Below are 19747 nucleotides of genomic sequence, written 5' to 3'. Positions count from 1 at the left end.
CACAGAGCCAATGGCACTTGGCAGAATCAGAGCCAATTCTCATGGAGGCTGGAGCATTTTCCCAAAGAGAATTGACCAGTGACAAATATCTATGACAATAAAAATTGTCTTCAGCCTTCCCCCCCCCCAACAATCACTTACATGAATAGCACTATCCTTCCAGCATTTGGTGCTATCATAATGCTCACACCACTTTTTAAAGAGGAGTCCCACCCAGTGAGCACCTCCCATAAGACCCTCACACTTTGAGCAGTGCATGAGCCCCGGGGAGTCAGAGTCCACACAGGCTAGGTGAGACAAGGGGAGGGTTCGATGAAGCCCAGCTGTTACTATCTCTTCCTCTGAATTCACCTCAACCCTCAAATAGATGGTAGGCCTTTAGGAGGGTTATGATAAGTGATACAGGAGTTTAGAAATACTAAGTATAATTCAGAGGAGAAAGAGTTCACTGCTACATCGGGTATTTGGGGATAGCTTATGGAGGAAGTGGAATCAGGGGGCCGATAGAAGGTGGAAAGAATTGAGAAAAGAAGATAAAGGGAACAGGGCATTCCAGATAAGGGAAGGCATTACAGGCAAAAGTCAGAAGAGAGATGCTTGTACAGTATGGTGTGTGCACCACTCTGGCAGAAGTGCAAGGTTAAAGCCTGGAAGTTAGTGAACATAATATAAGAAAATTAGGTTGAGACCACAATGTAAAGGAAATGGAACATGGGATGACTGGGCACTGTAGAGGCAGAGATGACCAAGACCACTATAGCCCAGTGGGAGTGTATGTACAAGCAGCATAAAGCAGGGAGACCTCAAGAAGGGTAGATAGCTGAGCATGTTGGCACAAAGGATGCCACATTTCCCTGGGCAGACACCAGGAGATGGGCAGAGAAGCCATTTCCAAGGACAGGGAATAGCAGAGGCCTTAAGGTTTGCAACCTCATGTTCATTCAGACTATAAACACTCATACACAGCTAGAAGGGAATGTAAGGGAGACAGAGGAGCTGGTGCTCTAGGACAGGTACCAGGTCCGGGAATGGCCGGGCAGCTGAAGGTTCCCCACAAACACTGCAGAGAACACAATGAATGCACAGAGGAACCCCAGGACACAACTGGACATCATGGAGAATAAATGGGAATAATAAACCAGCAGGTTCCCATCCCCCTTCAACCAGATGAGCTCTGCTCCAAAGAAAGAATTTTTTGATACAATTCTACTTAATTAAAAGCTTGAAAATTATATCAGTGTTAGTCATTACAGGCTTTCAGCAGCAAAGAACTTATGTGATCAGGAAGCCACAAGAACAATATGAGCAGTCTGGTCGCTTAGAGAAAAGGAGGCAAGTGAAGAGACCATTGCTCAGTTCAGATGAGAGATGATCAAGGCTGGGCTATGACTGTGAAAGAGAGAAAGAGGGAGGGGGAAAGAAGGAAAGAAAGAAGGAAGGAAGCAAGGAAAGAAGGAAAAGACACACCTAAGGGACAATATCAAGAAAATGTCTACTGGGACTTGGTTAATTTTACATGAGGAACCAGGATGATTCCCTGTATACCCACTGAAATGATCACAACAAAAAGCTAACAATACTGAGTGTTAGGGAAGAAACAGAATCTTTTGTGCTCTAATGCATTGCTTGTGGGAGTGAAAAATGATACATCCACTCTGGAAAACTGTTTAGTAATTTTTTGTTAACAAAATATACACCTATTCTATGATCTAATTATTTCATTCCTAAATATTTACTCAAGAAAAATGAAAACATATGTCCCTGAAAAGACCCAGACAAGAATATACATAACAACTTTGCCCATAAAAGTAAAATGTTGGAGGGATCCCTGGGTGGCTCAGTGGTTGAGCGTCTGCCTTGACTCAGGGTGTGATCCCGGAGTCCCAGGATCGAGTCCCACATTGGGTTCCTTGCAGGGAGCCTGCTTCTCCCTTTGCCTATGTCTCCACCTCTCTCTCTCTCTCTCTCTTTCTCTGTCTCTCATGAATAAATAAAATCTTTTTTAAAAAAGACTAAAATATTGGTAATATTACATATACTCATTATCAGGAAAATGAATAACCAAATTTTAATATATTCATACAATGGAATACAACTCAATAATACAAAGTAATGAACTACTGACATAAGGAACAATCTCAAAAAATACTATGCAAGCAAAAGCCAGGAATAAAAGAGTACCTAATGTACGATTCCATTTCTATGAAGTTCAAGAACGGGCAAGACTACTCTGTATAGAAAACCAGAATGATGGTTGCCTCTGGGGAGGGGAAGCCATTGACTAGAAAGGAGCAGGGGCAAACTTTCAGGGATGAAGGACAAGTTGTATATTTTGATTTGGCTGAGAGTTACACAAGATAAACCCATACTAAAATTCACTGAACTCTATACTTAGGATCTATGCATTTTACTGTAGGCTTCAAAATATACTTCAATGATTTTTTTTTTCACATGAGGAATCTGGAGAAAGAGAAAGTCAAAAGTGACTCAAGAGTTCAACTGGACAGACAAGAAGAAGAAACTTGCCACTAATAAAGCAGGGAAATCAATGAGGGGGTAAGACGGTGCTCATTTTCACCTCCTTCGAAACATACTCTTTATAATTGCAATGTTTGGTTTTTGTCTTTTGCCTTCTATTACATCAGAAGTTCCCTGATTGCTCCTCAGTAGGTGGCCTCGGGCAGAACAGCTCTCAGTCAGAGTGTTGCCTGGGCATTGAGATCAGGTGGTGATTTTCTTCTCTTTCCTCTGGATCCAGAGGTATAGTAAGCAAGTATATGGAAGCATTTATGAGAGATGACAGGTCAGTGTTATGTGCATCTGCGAAGATGGCTTCACTTCTGTAGGTCTTAGATTCATACATTGATCTAGAGGAACAACCAACAGGAAAAGTGTGGGTTCCATGGAAGGCCAGCAGCAGATGCATGAGGAGGCCTTCCCTATCCCTCAGCTCACATTGTCCACTCTATCCATGAAGATTTCACCTGAGTTTTCAGGTACTAGCAAATGCCTCTCATTCCTTCTCTTCACAGCTCTTCTGTTTTCATCTACCATGTTCATCTGCCTGCCATTGTCTTCCTTGTCAACATGGTCAAACACGTGAAACCTGTCTACACTCACTGTCCATGGATCTTTGCCATTTACCTGCTCTGGGAGACAAAAGGTGGCCCCAAAGGATAGCCGTGTTTATAACCAACGGTAAAGCGTATTGTGTCCTGGCATCCTTTTTATCATTAAGATGCATCTAGCTTACATGTAACTAAATTGAGGCAGGGTTTCCTGAGGTCCAAAGAAAGCCTTTGTAATTGCCCTTGACCACAGAGTAAACACTATGTAAATGTTGTTTCCTCCTCAGCTGGGCCAGGGCTGCCAGTGCCTGCCTTGCCTTCCTGACCTCAGCAACCTCAGAAGGATGTGTTTTCCAGGGAAATTAGATTTATGCAAAATACCTAGTAAAGTCACATGTCTGCTGCCTTCAAGACCTCCCTGCTTCCCTTCTGCCTCAGAAGTGGCACAGGAGCAATCCCAGGTAGCTCTCCCTAACAGGGATGGTCCGTCCAACCCTCAGGAGAGGATGAAGAGGCTTAACCAAAAATACAAGCCCACAGGAAGAAAACTGATGCTCTTTGCTCTTTCTTTCCACCCCCCTCCTCCCCAAAAGCAGTATATGCGTGGAAGCCCAAATCTCCAATCTTCTCAATGCCCTGACAGTGGTTGTTGGAGGGTCTAATAACACACACATATATCTTAAGGATTCTGAGTTAATTGGCAGACAAAGAGAATTACAGGCCAGCTATTGCCTTTAGTGGGCTTTTAACAACTCTGAGTAAGAGCAGAAGCTCAAGGTAAGATGCAGTAACTCTCCTATCAGTCCACACATGTCCCATCGGTGTCAAAGCAAATGTTGTATGTTCACGTGAGAGATGCATCAACTGAAAAAGCAGTGGTGAATATAAGTTATCTGACAGTATTTATCAAGCTTCTCTATAACTGCAAACAGCTGAGTTAAGTTACAACGATTAAATGGAGTAAGAGGGTTGGAAGAATTACAGAATTTCACATTTCAGTGTAGTGATGACAAAGGTGCATTCTCTTCATCATTTCCCACATCTACTTTTCAACCTTACTACTCAAACAACCCTAAAATTAAAAAACAATTAAAAAAGGATGTTGAGGTTACTCTGGAGGAAGAGGTTGTTAAATCTATTTACCAAGAAGGGATAAAATTCTATGCGGCACAACAAAAGGAATCAGGACTTTGAGGCCAGTTGGACCAAGGACTAAACCCAGCTCTGGGATCTGTGCCTGGGGCAAGTCACAGATTGTTTCAGTCTCAGTTCCACATCTGAAAATATGGGTAATAATATTTGTTTATACACAGTGTTTGGTAATGACCCAGCCACAAAAGCCTTTTTTTTTTTTTTTTTTTTTTTTAGAGAGAGAGAGATCTTCTAATCCAAAACAAAATGATCATTGGCATGGCTTTAGTACTAGCCTGCAGTGAGGCAGGGGATCCATCAAATGAGTGTGAACCAACTGAACCCAGATATGAGGCAGTATTCACCAGCATCATTATCATACTTTGCCCCTCAGAACTTACAGGCATAATTAATTTATTGATTAGAATGGATGTATTTTCACTTATTACAATATCCACTATCATTATAGGTCCTTTCAAAGAATATGTTCTCTCTTTTCATCATGATATTGTTACTTTGGACAATGAAAATGTCTCTTCCTGCTTGCTTCCAGGGACACACATGAAGCTCTAAAGAGCCACAGTGGAGAGTGACACACAGCCCTAGAAGTATGGATTGGCCACCTTGGGCATTAGGATAATGGCTCCTGCATCTGTTTGGCCCATGTAGAATTTTGGCAGGGAACACAGACTACATACCACAGTATCTCTCACATTCCTGGAAAGAGCTTCCAGCTTTTCCTAAAATTGTCAAAAGATATTCATGAGCATCTACTTGTATGCTAGAATTTAGAGTTACAGCAAACCAGGCTCTCACCCTGCCCTCATGAGCTTACAGTCTGGAGATTGACAGGTTGCATTATATTGCAACATAATAGATTAAAAAAAAAAATCTAACAGGGAAGTGTGTGGTGCTACATGAGCCCAAAGGAGGCCACTAAACTCACAGTTGGACAGCCACCTGGGTGGCTCAGTGGTTGAGCATCTGCCTTTGACTCAGGGAGATCCCGGGGTCCTGGGATCGAGTCCTGCATTGGGCTCCCTGCAGGAGCCTGCTTCTCCCTCTGCCTGTGTCTCTGCCTCTCTCTGTGTGTCTCTCATGAATAAATATTTTTTAAAAATAAAAAATAAACCCACATTTGGGAAGGCCAGGAGAAGCTTCTTGGAGGAAAGACCCCAAAGAGGGGCAGGTTTCAATCTCCTCACTGCCTCAAGGAAGCCCTCCCAACCATTCACCCCAACCTAAATGAGGCCCTTCCCAACTCTCATACAGTCCTTGTCCCTTCTGTCACTTATCACTATTTGCATACTCCTATTTAATACCAGCCTCCTTGACTAGTTCAAAACCCTATGAGAGAAGGGACCATATCTATTTTGTTCACCCGCCCTCAGTACAGGACCTGGTGCATGCTAAGCACTCTGCATGTATGTGTTGGATGAATTAAGACTGAAAAGCAGAAAGAATACGCTGTGCAAAAGATTGAGGGTTGGAAACAGATGGTGCATTCAGGGAACAGAAAGCCATTCAAGTGATCCAATGATCTTCTGGAGGACAAGCATAGTAGCAAGAGATGTCTGGAAAAGAAAAGAAAACAAGGAACAAACCAGACACTGCCATGTAAGTCTTACAAAGACTTTAGACTCTATCACAAGGACAATGTGGACTTTAAGAGCTTTAAGGACAATGAAGAGCTTTAAGTAGGGAAATGAGGTGATCAGATTGGCATTATTCTTACTATGGTGAGGAAAATGCTTAGAAAGAACCAACACTGAAGGTAGGTAAATTGGTTAAGAGTATATGTATAAAATCATATGAAAGATTATGATGGGATGCTCTAGAATTGAAAGAGAATTTTGAGAAAATTGAGGTACAAAAGAAATAAGAAGTTGAGGATCCTTTGAAATGATTGAAGGAAAAGGAAAAGTCAAGACCTATGCTGTGACATTTGGCTTGAATGGTGGTGCCATTCGTTGTGGCAGAGAAAAACCCAGAAGGAGATTGAAGGTGAGGCTGGGAGGAGGAATGTAGATAGGTTCAAATTTAACTGGTTAAGTTTAAATTCCTATAGAACTTCCAGGGAGAAATGCCCAGTAAGTAACAAAATGTACAAGAATGAAGCAATTTGGAGTAAGAACTAAACTGGAGATAGAGATTTAAGAGAAATCCATATAATGGCAGTCATTGAAACAGGGAAATCAATAAAATCCACCCCAAATTAATCAGAATAGTAGACTTTTATGAGATACCAATTATGGAAGACCTAGTGAAAATCATTAATTTATGTCAGAAACCAAAGTAAAGCTATCTATCATGAGTACTTATGATCAAGTATTCATTTAAAAATTATACACATACTTTTATTGCAGCATTTACCTATATAAAGTAATTATCACACTTTATTACTTGCCCAGCAACTAGATCATAAAATCCTAGACTATAGGAATATGTTTGTATTCATATTTTATTCATATCTGTATCTCTTGTACCCTACACAACATTCAACTTATAGAAAGTACACAAGCAATGTTTGCACATGGCATGGAATTATGTGCCTGGATGAAATGGCCTTCCCCGGTAAATGAATGCATCTGACTTCTGATTGAATAGAAATATAGCAGAGTTGTGTTGTTCCAGGCTTAGTAAATCTGGGCCATTTCACCCTGGACAGAAAGGCTAGTCCAACTGCCAGTGTCCTGAAAGTGAACAGCAAATGGCCTAGGTTATGATGCACATTCCTTTGAGAGTTTCCTCTTCTCCCCCTACTACACTGTATATATGCCCACAGATGAAAATGATGGTAAAATGTTACTTACCTGATATCATTTGCATTTCAAAAGCATCTGGAGAATAATTGAGAAACGCCACTCTCTAATGGTGAGGTGGATCTAGGATAAAGAGCCCTAGGTGACCCTAGAATAGGTAGCCATGCTGGCACACCTCAAGTTCTCCCCATACAGGGGAAGGGATAACTCTGATGGCTGAGTCTTCTTAGTGCTAAGGGCAAAAGAGGTCAAATGCCATGTTTACCCTGTGTCCTGTGGGTACCTGCCACAGTTGGTGGCAGCCGTGACTGATGACAGCATCATGACTCGAGGTCATTCAGGTGGCACAATGTCTCAATTCTAAATTCTTGGTCTCTGACAACAGCGGGGTCATGACTTGCCCAAGGGACTGGTATTTTTATGCACTGTGATGATATAAGTTGAACTTGAGCAAATATAGAGACAGCCTCTAGCACGTTAGGAGATGGCTATAAAAAGTCTACCAAATTACATTTCTCAAAAACTGAACTCTGTGTCACCACATATCAAAAATCGAAAATGCACTGATGCTGATTTGGAGGATATGAAATTCCAATATTTATGAAATACCAAGTTCCTAAAAATATAAAATCCTGAGCACTTTTATTGAAATTCTTTCTCTACTTAGGAAGTTGGTTCTTTGAATAAAAGAGCAACGCTGCACACATTACAGAATTTTACTGAATGGATTCTGAACAGGGTCAGGCAAAAATGGGAAATTAAATTGTATTGGCAAATTTTGATGCAAGATTCCCCTAAAATGTCACTGGGGGGGGGGGGGGGTGTATGTGTGTATCTCGGCAAAGGCAAAGGCTGAAAGAATCAACCTTTTGCTGAATTCACAAGTTCTAAACAGCTCGTAGCAAGAGTGGCAAATGCTACTTTCTCCCACTTCTGAGCTTCACACAATGTTTTGTACTACAAAGTCCAAGACAAAAAAGGAAGTTGTGAATGCAGAATCAAATGTGCCAATACATGCCAAGACTGATAGCCCTCAGAAAACGTCCCCTTCAAACAAAATCTTGCACATGATTCTGCTGGCCCTGCCATCAGAGCGTGAGGAGAGCTGTGCGTGTCTGCAGCAGAGGACAGACAGGCCTTCCAGGCAGGACGTGATCCAGCTCCCAGGGCAACCTGTCAGTGACCCCAGGCCTCTCTCCTCCCAGGTCCACAAAGGAAGAGCAATGAACACTGACACCACATCTGTTCCATGCTGACCCCCAGCTGGGTGATTTAAATACACAGTTTCTCTCTCCCAGGGATAACCTAAGAGGGATTACAGCACTCTTATGTAGCTGGGACCAGAGGGAAACTGGAACTAAGACAGTTAGTCACCTAATGTCCTCAGCCTCGGTTTATAAAGCAAAGCTTTGTGATTTCACCTTAGGCTGTTTCCACTGTACCTGGCAAAATGTGAAAGTCTGAGTCCTAAAAGATGGCCTTCCTTCTCTGACTATTTGCTGAGCATCAATCTGCTTTTCCCAACAAATGTTTGGATTCTAGGGTGCCAAAGCAACCAACTTTTCACTTTCTCCAAAAGAAAGAGAGCCGTGAACGAGTGAACGGGTATCCCAAAGCCTGAGCTCCGGGAGCCGCCCTAGACATCCACGCCACGCTCTAAGGCAGCCTCGTGTGCCCGACTGTCTCATGGCCAAGAACGAGCCTCAACAATCCTGCTCCACAACTAGAACACAGCACCCTCAGAATATCGCACCTAGAAGGAAGGTGATTCACGCAGCTCTCCCTCTGGAATCTAAATCCAACAGTGCAAAGGCATGATGTCTGCTGCTGTGCCTCTTTGCTGTGTCCTCTCTTCCTTTGCCCCTTTTAGGGGTTGGTGGGCCCCGGAGGATCCAGGGCTGGGCTTGAGGGTTCCACACACAGTGCTGACGCCCCAGGGCTAGGAAACCTCAAGCGCCCCATTGTAAGCGGATCCGTTTCCACTAATAGCTGGTGGATGTGCATTCGGAGCCCATAGGCACCCCAGGCACATTTCCAACAAATGATGTGGCACACACAGGAATTCATCCGAATCCAGCAAAAATCACTTAGCTTAATAACGCTGCCCTGATTTAATTTTAACTTTTCATAAAGCAAGAGAGATGAGTGGGGTGTGTTTGGTGTTTTATGGATTACTGATGAGACTGGGCTCACATCTGGCTGTTTTATGTGGGTTTTTTTTTTTTATAACTTCCAAAAAGGAGGGGGTTGAAAAAGGAAGTAGATGGATAATTAAGAGGAGGGCAACACCTGCAAAATGTGCAACCAAAATGCTCTACCCATGGCAAGAGGAAGTTTTTGATCTCTCCAGTATGTGAGTAGCTGGCAAGAGCCTGAGAGTCCAGAGATAATGCCCTTTGTTAATGGATTCAGTGCTGTGGATGTGGATGGATCCAGCAGGAAAAGTGACACACATACACACACGCCCGTAGATGCATGCACACATGCGCGCACGTGCGCACCCCCCCCCCACACACACACACACACCAGGCACTCAAGTGGAGAAACAGTTTTATACTTATTTCCACTGGACTGCATTTAAGCCACACCCTGAGGGCACAGTAAGCCCAATGGCTACCCACAGAGTGACTGGTTTGCAAGCACTAGATTGGAACAGATGTGCTGACAACGTCATCCTCAACACCTTTCTCCTACTCTAACTTCAAAATACACCCAGCTTGTCACCATCCCTATAGCTGCGCTGTCAGAAAGCACCATTGTCTCTCACCTGCATCATCAGGCTATTCTCCCCCAGGTCCCTCCATGCTCTCCCTGCAGCTTACTCTGTCCTCAAAGGAACAACCAGAGTGATCTGGAGAAACAGAAGTTAGATCCTACGATCTAACTTTGCTCAGGCCTCCCCGGTGGCTTTCATTCCTCCCAGAGCAAAAGCCAAAATCCTTACAGAGGCTGCAGAGCCCCACATGATGTGTATGGTCCGCATGCTTCCTCCCTCTGCCAGTTTGTCTAAGTCACCTATTGCTCCATCCTTGCTCCTTAGCTCCAGCCACACTGGCCTTCTGACTGTTTCTAAAACATGCCAGGCAAGCTCTACCTCGGGGCCTTTGCACTTGCTGTTTCCTTTATCTAGAAGGATCTTCTCAGATAGCCACGTGGCTCACTCACTTCTTTTGTGTCTTTGTTCAAATGTCACCTAAGCATCCTATGTATAATTCCAATTCTCCTGCTACCCTTCCCCCCGCAATTCCAATTCTTCCTATGCTGTTTTATTTTTCCACCCTGTACCTAAAATACTGTACAATTTGTAAAATACTGTAGAATTTGCCGGTTTATTTTTCTTGTTTGTCTCCACTAGCAGACTGTAAGCTTCACAAGAGTAGAGACTGCTGTCCTCAGTTAGACTGCAGAGGCCAGCAATGTTTGGCACATATAAGTTGGACAATACAAGCTGGAATCACACAACTTTACTCACGTGCAGATTTTTTTCAATAAATATAAATAATTATGGTATAAATAAATATAGTACAGTACTGTAAATGTGCTTCTCTTCCTTACGATTTTCTTAAAATATTCCCTTTTCTCTAGCTTACTTTCTTATAAGAATACAGAATATAATACATATAACATATAAAATATGTACTTGTATTAATCAACTTTATGTTATCAGCAAGGCTTCCAGTCAACAGCAGGCTATTGATAGCTCAGTTTCGGGGGATCCAAAAGTCAGGATTTTTGAACACACAGGGGTCAGTGCCTCTAACCCCCACATTGTTCAAAGGTCAACTATATTAACATATTTGTATAGTATAAATAATAATATATTATTAATACACATGTTGCATGAAGAATCAACAAATGATTTGCTCTGATTTGCAAGGGTAGTCATATAAAGATGTTTAATCCCATTAAGTTTATATTTGCAAATCTCCTACATTCGAAATAGTAACAATGGACAAAATCAAGAGAGCCAAGGGCTATTGGGAGACCAGTAGGCAAAGCAAGCATGGGCCAGAGCAGCTTGAAAACCTCTGTGAGGGGAACAAGTCATCCTCCTCCAAGCCTACCTCTCCCAGCTGCTCTAGGACACTGTCTGCAGGAACAGCTAAGCTTTGCTACAGAACCATGAACAAAGAATTAAATCTGGCACGCACCTCCTGTCCTGCACTGTCTGAGGGTTTACTCCAATGGCTTTCTCAGGACATAAACCTCCCTGCCTTGAGACCAGGGTCAAGAAAGCCCATTAATCACAGCTACATGTAGACATTATCAGGGCTCAACCAGGGCCAGGACATGAAAGCTGAAGGAAAGACCATGTTTGGGTGGGACTTTTCAAGGCAGAACAAAGTCCAAGGTCAGAGACCTTCCCTGTACCCCACCCCATCTTTAAGCAAAGATCATCACAATCCCCTCCTGCTCGTAATGCAACTGGGTGAGGCCTAAGGTTTAATGCTTACCTTAACAAGCTCTTGAGGAACATCTATCCATCCCTCTCCATTGCCAACAAACACAGGTATACCCGTCAGCCTCCCTGACTTCAACCAGTCTCTGCTCATCCAGTCTCTTCAGCATACCACCACCAGTCATGACTTTATACACCATCACTCTTATGGAGCTGCCTTATTAAAAAGTTCATAATTTTACCTACTACATCAAACCAAAGCTCTCCTTTCTGACCTCCCAGTCCTTCAAGATGGACTTTGTTGCACCTGTCCAACCCCATTTGCCACAGTACTCCCACACACTAGAGTACACACACCATTCTTCATTCTATCCTACCTTGCACATCTCATGCTTGTCCCCACCTCTACTCACTCATGTTTGCACTATTGCTTTTCACTGAAAGAACCTCCCTTTAGCCATACAAGAACCATTCATGCTTCTAGAAGATCCAGTTCAACCTTCATCATCACCAAAGGAAATTTACTTCTCTTCTGCAACTTTATAACACATTTGGTTTTGTCTGCATAACACCACTATCTTATATAATATGCTATTAGTTGGATATATATAAGCCTCCCATAAATATTTACCAATTGACTGGTGCCTACTGCCTTTGTACTGATATCTAGAGGATTATTCTTTGCCTGAGAGCATAACTCTGGGCTTCAGTGTCAGGCAGACTTGGATTTAAACCTCCAGCCTGCCACTTACTATGCCTGAATTTGGTAGAGTACTTACAGATTTAACTTCTTTTAATCTCGATTTCATTCTCTGTAAAAGATGAATAAAAATATATACCTCCCAAGGTTATTACAGGAACAAAATGAGATGATCTCCAAACTCTATTAGGGTGGCGACTTTGCCTTAGTCCAAGATAGTAACTGACACACGGTTCTCTTCAGTAATAAAAAATGTGAGTGAATAATGTGCATAAAATTCCTCATATGATCTGGTGAGTGGTAGATAATTAAAAACAGAGCTATCACTGATAGCCTTGTTCTGATGCAAACTTAGAATAATGTACAACCTCTTAATGAAGAACCCCTCCATGCACCTGTCAGCCATCAGCAGGACACTTCTCCACTCTCTTCTGGCTGAGGCAGTGCAAACGCATTAGCTCTTTCTCATTGATCTCATTCCCTAATCTTTTCATCATCCTCCTTGAGGATCTTTCCAATTTCACACAAGATAAAAATTAAGAAGTCTGGTTACTTCTAGAAGGAAAGATTGTCCCTCCCAGAAGTTATTTATTTCCTCCGTGTCTTCCTTGCATTATTAAACACCTCTGTATTAGCCTTTCTTTACATGTTATATGTTCTCCTCCCAGACGGAAGATGGATTCGTAGAGCCACAGAGCAGTTCTGGCATATATTTGTCCATTGAATATCATGTACATAATAGATGCCAAAAAAACTAAGTGTTGAGTAATTGAATGAATGTGCCAATTTATTAAGTAAAGCCAGTTTTGCGACTGTGGACCTTAAAACTGAATGGCAGAAATGAGGCTAGACTGTGGTCTTCCAGTCTAAGGAAGAGGATACTAGAGCAACCACAGGCTTAAACTCTGAGGAGGAGCTTTTGTTTGCTGGGCCATCTGCTTATTTTTCATAGTTATCCAGATGCACATGTCACCCGTCCCTCTCTTCACCTATTTGTAAAGCAAGCCCCATGACTTTTCCATGACCTTCCAAGGAGGTTGGTTGATGAGTGAGACAGTTTACTTGAAACCTTCTCCATCCCCAGTGGAACAGGAATCTCCAAAGGAAGCGCGTCATTACTCCACTGTCATGTGAACAGGGAGCTAATGCCTGACTGCCCAACAGAGACACCCGGCAAGATTTTCTACTTTACAAGAGTTGCCACACCATTTGCTTAAGAGTGATATGAGGCAGGTAAGGAATATGAAAAAGAGAAGGAATTTCATAAGGAGCAGTACTCCCTCCTCTTCCACAAGAATGCAAAAACAACATGAATAACTGGGGGCAGTGGAGAAAAAAAAACACCTTATCTTTCCAGAAACATCAAGAGCATTAGGTTGCAATAGACAGGAATTATCAAAACCTTCATGGCACTGCAGAGAAGGTTAGGGAGGAGTGGAAGCAAGGAGATTTGGGGGAAAAGCCATGAGAGGGGTTCCTCCCCAGGATATGAGGACATGATTGACAACATCACCAATAGTGAACCAGTCTTCACAAGAATGAGATGCACCAGCCAGCCTGGGATAATGCTGAGATGTGGATCTATCCACCTTCTATGACCCCCCCGTTTTCCAGTTGGTGCTCCTCTGCCTCTGCAATGGAAGCCGGCCCAACCCTTCCATTGGATGGGCCCATTCCCTCATGTTCTCTTCTCCTCCACTAAATCAGTGCTCTCAAGAATGGATTTGATAAACTGCTTCCTATTGAGTCTAAGATGATAATAAGAACTCATAAGTTACCACTCCTAAATATATGTGTTTTTCAGCTCAGATTAAAGCCCAATGTGAAAGAAATTCATCTCAATTTTGGGCTTTCAGGGAAAGTATGTGACATGATTTCCAAGTAGAACAGGATATTTGAAATCAGGGCCAACATAGGCCAGTGTGAGAAGTGTGGTCACAGCAGGAGTCAAGGGGAAATCAAGAAAAGGGGAGGCTTCTACTTGAAAGTAGAGGGCAATTTCAAGATCTCTAGAATCACACCCATGGAGCTGCAGCTGGCACTCTACTCGCCATCACGGAAACCATGCTCATGCATGCACATATGCTCACATATGTAAGCTCACACGTTTGCTCTCACATGCATGCTCACACACAGGTTCACATGCTCATTCACACATGCTCATACATGCATGCTCACACACATGCTCACATGCATGCTCACACATACATGCTCACACACCCATATGCTCACACACACGCATGCTCATACACGCATGCTCAAGTACACACAGGCTCATATACACCTCACACTTCAACAGGAAGCCTCTATTCAGGGCAAGAAAAGCACCCACAGTGAGGAACCCTGAAGGGGGTGCCCACAGAGCAACCCAAGATCTCCCCAGCTTGCGGAGGGGCACAGGGAACCTCTCCAGGTGCCTGTGAAAACCTCTTTCCTTCAGACCAAGTCTTATCACAGGATGTGGCTGTTGCTAGGTAACAGTGATTCCCCCCCACACACACACACACCTCCTGACTTCCCTCCCTGGACAGGAGCATGAACATCCTGGTAAATGCCTCCAGTGTGATCTCAAAGCCCCCTTTTGGGAAGGCACACCTCTGGCCCTATCCTGGGGGCTCATGAGGGTGACAATGTGATGCTCTCTCCAGTAGCCTCTCATCCTGCACCCCCGTGGGTTATGCCCGAAGTAAACTGCATGCAACATTTCTGCTGCTTAAAGTTATCAGACTATCATCAGAGGACTAGATTTGAATTTAAGGAAAGAAGTACTGCCGGTTGGCAGTGGCAGGGAGGAGTGCAGGGGACAGGCTTGTTTTTAGTTTTTGTTAGCTATTTTAGAATTTAAAGGGAGGTTTTTCTCTTCCATGTGGCCCTTAGAGCATGAACTATCGGGGCGGTCAGCAGGGGTTGGCCAGCTGAACTCTCTGTGGACCAGCACAGCAGAAATCGTGGCCTCCAGGATTTTAAATAATCAGGGGCTGTCAGTACCAATAAACCTCAGTCTCTGAAGCCCTGAGAGGTTAAAAAAAAATCCTCCATGCAAGGTGACAAAGAGATTTAGATGAAGAATCGTCAGGGAAGAGGAAGGGGCAGCCACAGCCTTGAGGGATGTGTTGCCTTCGCCCGTCTCAGAAAGCCCCAGTGTCACCTGACTGGCAACCCCAGCCCCAAATCAGTCTTCCATGGATGCACACGCACATGTGCACAGAAAAGATAATGTTAATGTCGCTCCTTATTTGTTTTTCTGTCTACAAAAATGCCCACTTATCAGTATTTAATGGCTCTCAGAAATAAGCTATTTTAGAACATCATCCAAGATGCAAATGAGTCGCTGAAAGCTGTCGCTCTGACCTTTCCCTGTCACCGGGTAGGTATTTCCAAATCAACAGCAGCCTTCCTGGTGGCCTCTGCTGGGATTCCCTCCTGCAGCAGAGTAGGATCAATGGCTAGCCCCTTGCTTCTGCTTCGGGGGGTGACGGGCCCCCAAACGGTCCACAGATCTAGAAGAGGAAGCTCCTGCAGCCATACTCAGACAGAACACTTTCTCCCCAAGAGGCTGCTGCCCTCAGCTTTTCTTGATGAGAAAGCCAAGTCATCCAGTGACTAGTGACAAAGGCAGGCCCACACAGAGAGCCCTCCGTCACTTGGAAGATCCAGAGACAAGAAACAGGTCAAACAAGGTCCCCCCAAAGGAGGCTCAGAAGCTCTTCAACTAGTTTAAGCAGCACTGGGAGTTAGGAAACGCGACCTTGTAGAGCCCTCCCTACTGTTTTCGACTTGCGTTGTTCTTGATGACGTCAATTCCACTTTGACAACCTGAGTTCCACCCTCAGACACTTGAAGAGTCAGGTGGTTAATATTAATCGAGTAAGAGAAGCTCACAGGAGGGCATTCCACTCCCACCCCATACTGACTGCTCCCACACCAGAGGAGGAAAAGGTGAAGGGAGTTGGTGACAGGGTGACAATTGAACTGTATTTTCTCATGTCAAAGGTTCTTTCCCTACTGGAACACACTCACATGTGTTTTCTTCTCTTTACCTGCTACCCCAGACACTACCCCTTATAGAAAACTCACACCTGTTGACAGGATTTTCATATTTCCCTATATCTGAGAATCCCCAAACAAGGCTGTCTTAGACTCTTCCATTCTCCTCATTCCCCAGAGACCCCTCTGTTTTCCTTATCCCTTCATCCATGAAATGGGATGATTTTACCTATCCTTTAGGTAGTAATAGTGATATGGTTAAGGGCATGGATTGTGAAATCCCTGGTTGTGGGAGATCTTGGGCAGCTTATCCAAATCTGTGTCTCAGTTTCCTTCACATACCATTTTTTTTTCACATACCCATTCTTAACAGTACCTACCTTATGGGGTCATTGGAAAGATTAAGAGAGGAAAGTGCCCAACTCTTAGTAAATGTCACTATCATTATAGAGGAGTTTTAAGAATCAAAAGTAACCTAGTTACAGTAAGGTACCAATGCCTTTCCAAGTGGTCTTCACCATTAATGCCTTAATCTAGGTCATCATCACTTTTGGCCTGGACTATCATAAAAGCCTTTCATCTCTCTGACTCTAGAATCCCACCTCTCCATCATGACACTCTAGGGACCCAGTCATTAATGTAATTACATCATTCCTCTGCTTAAAAACCTTTAATATCTACCTGTTGCTTATTGGATAAAGTCCAAATTTCTTGTTCTAAGAGCCTAAAAGGCTCTTTACGGCCAGACCTGCCTCTTCAACCTCATTTCCCATCACACTGTTCCTGCTTGCCTGTAACAGCCTCCTGTTTCATCCGCCAGAACCACTCTACATCATCCTTCTCCACACAACTCAATTGCCATCTTCTCTAGAAAGCCCCTCTGGCTCTGACTAACTGACCTCTACTTCCTCTAAGACTCCACTCCACGTATCCCTGTTTACACATCTGCCTTTTCGAATAGACTGAGAGTTAAAGAAAGGACAGTGTGTCAGTTATCTTTATTTTTCCCCGTGACTGGCATGATGGCTGGCACTGAGTAGATGTTCAATAAGTACCTGTGGGTGAAGAGTCTGCTCTTCCAATGACATAAACATAAGCAGGTTCAATGTCAACAATTCTAATTACTCATACAACCCCACTAGGAATATTTTTAACAAAGTAACCCCTGAGTTAGCCTGGGTATGCTTCCAGCCAAATCTCTCTACTAACAAAGTAGGATTCTGACCAGAAATCTCTGCAGCACGGGGCTATATGTAAAGCCAAACACACTCTCCTTATCCTCCTCACCCCCATTCCAGTCTCTCCAGAATCCAAAAGGAACATTTAGTTTTTAACGGGACTCACACTCTGTTGGCATACTAATTAACACCAATTAATCATTTTCATTAGGTGTGATAATGACTGGGAGAGAAAAGATTAGTTCCAACAAAACATTCTGCACCTAGATCAAGTGTCCTGGTGGCTCAGGAGATTACCCCACCTAAGGTCAAATCCTCACCAAACTATCTCTTCTCTGCTGGAGACCTGTCACTAAACCTCTGGATGATGTCAAAGAGGCAAAAATGCCCAGCTGGGGAAGCAGCCAGACATAGGGATCTGATCTAAACGATCCCTAAAAAATTAACTTGTCCTCCCAAAGCAGGAATTTTTTGCAATCCTAACAGCCCTGGTATATGATACACCCATCAAGTACAATTCCCGAGTCCCTAAGAAGACCACAAAGTACCTCATACGGTGTACCTACTCCTACGTAGTTTCCAGCCCAGGAGGACCAGTTCAAACACTCCTCAGTTGCCCACTGCCCCTTCTCACAGCCTGTCCTATCACCTGCAATGGCAACTCCAGCCTTCCAACTGCTCCAGCCAAAATCCTTGCAATCATTCTTGGTTCCTTTCCTTCTTACCTCTATCACAAGCCACTCATTAAAAATAAAATTCAAAATATACAAAGTCTCTGACCATTTTCTTATTGCCCCCTCCCTAGGACAGGCTACACAGACCATTGCTGTAACCTCTTGACTGGTCTCCACCTCCACCTTTCCCTGTCTTTGGTCTATTCTGAAGACAGCATCTAGCGTGAGTCTTAAACAATAAATCTTGATCATATCACTCTTGTGCTCAAAATCCTGCTTATCTCTGTGAGTCCTTAAAATTGGTTTACAAGGCCCTATATGATGTCCCTCCCCCCAACACTCACACTCTTCTCTGACCTCCTTCCCTTCTCTCTCCGTTTCTCAGACTATACAACAATATCGGCCTCGCTGTTGCTTGAACACATATCAGGTATGCTTCAACCTCAGGACCTTGGCCCAAGTCTTTACACATGTAACCCTCTTCAGGAGAACTATTTATAGGCTACCCTACTTAAAATTATAACCTGATGCCATTCCCCCTAGGTCAGCATTCCCAACCCCTCTCCATTTCCCTGTATTCTGCTTTCCTTTTTTAAAAAAAAACGTTTTTTTAATTTAAATTCAATTTGCCGACATATAGTATAACACCCAGTTGGGATCCCTGGGTGGCTCAGCGGTTTAGCGTCTGCCTTTGGCCCAAGGTGTGATCCAGGAGTCCCGGGATCGAGTCCCACATTGGGCTCCCTGCATGGAGCCTGCTTCTCCCTCTGCCTGTGTCTCTGCCTCTCTCTCTCTCTCTCTCTCTCTCTTTCTGTCTCTCATGAATAAATAAATAAAATCTTTAAAAAAAAAAAAATCCAGTGCTCCTCCCATCAACTGCCCTCCTCAGGGCCTGTCACCCAGTTGCCCCAACCCTCTGCCCACCTCCCCTTCCTCAACACTTTGTTTGTTTCTCAGAGTTAGGAGTCTCTCATGGTTTGTCTCCCTCTCTAACTTTTTCCATTCAGTTCCCCTCCTTTCCCTTATAGTCCCTTTCACTATTTCTTATGTTCTACATATGACTGAATTTTCCTTTTTTTTTCTATGTTATCACCTTCTAACATTTTATATAATTCTACTTATGTATCATTTGTATTATTATCTGTTTTCTCCAGCTAGAACATAAACTCAGTGAGAGCAGAAGTTTTTAATTTATTCATTGATTTATCCAAGGTACAGAGAATAGTACATAGTATTCAATCAATATTAACTAGGAAATAGTAAGAGCATTTAAGAGAAGTACACAAAAGTGACTATACTCAGAGTCATCCTTTAGACTAGGGACAGGAGAGGAGAGATAGGGCAGTTTCCATGGAGGACATGACATTGGAACTGAACCTTGAAGGATGGGGTAGGATTTGAACCTGTACAGTTGAGGGGAGGCATTCTGGTACAGAGGGCCAGTTCAGATAGCGGGCCAACAGAGGGCATCTAGAGGAGAGCCAGTGTGCACACAGTGTGCAGGGAGGTGGTGGAGAACTGCGTAGAACAAAGCCACAGCCTTGCTGGCCAGAGAAAAGGCTTGCTGATGGCAGTTGCCAGGGACTCTACGAGGAGCTAGAAATGTCTTCTCCCTTCACCACTTCTGCTTTATAGAAACACAAACTAGGACTGTTCTGCAAAGCATCATCAACCCTCACAGGCTGGTGGCCAAGAGACCTCAGGTCATTCCCCTTTTCATCTCACCTGCCACATTCATACCTGTGTGGGGGCCTCTGCTCACACCACCCTCCTAGCCTGAGGCCCTAGCTTCTTCCCTCTCCTTGACTTCCTAAGACCAAACAAGCCCTAGCTCAGCCCTTCCTTGTA

The 19747-nt window shown here is 43.6% G+C and overlaps 1 protein-coding gene across 9 annotated transcripts in view; it reads right to left on the bottom strand.

Annotated features, from left to right (window-relative positions):
- Positions 1 to 19747, bottom strand: part of ZMAT4 (zinc finger matrin-type 4) — a 337657-nt gene that overhangs the window by 296872 nt on the left and 21038 nt on the right. The gene's annotated exons all lie outside the window — the stretch shown is intronic.

Source organism: Canis lupus, chromosome 16 (assembly GCF_011100685.1).
Source record: "Canis lupus familiaris isolate Mischka breed German Shepherd chromosome 16, alternate assembly UU_Cfam_GSD_1.0, whole genome shotgun sequence".
Taxonomy (NCBI): Eukaryota; Metazoa; Chordata; class Mammalia; order Carnivora; family Canidae; genus Canis; species Canis lupus.
This window is presented reverse-complemented; position numbering and strand designations above follow the sequence as displayed.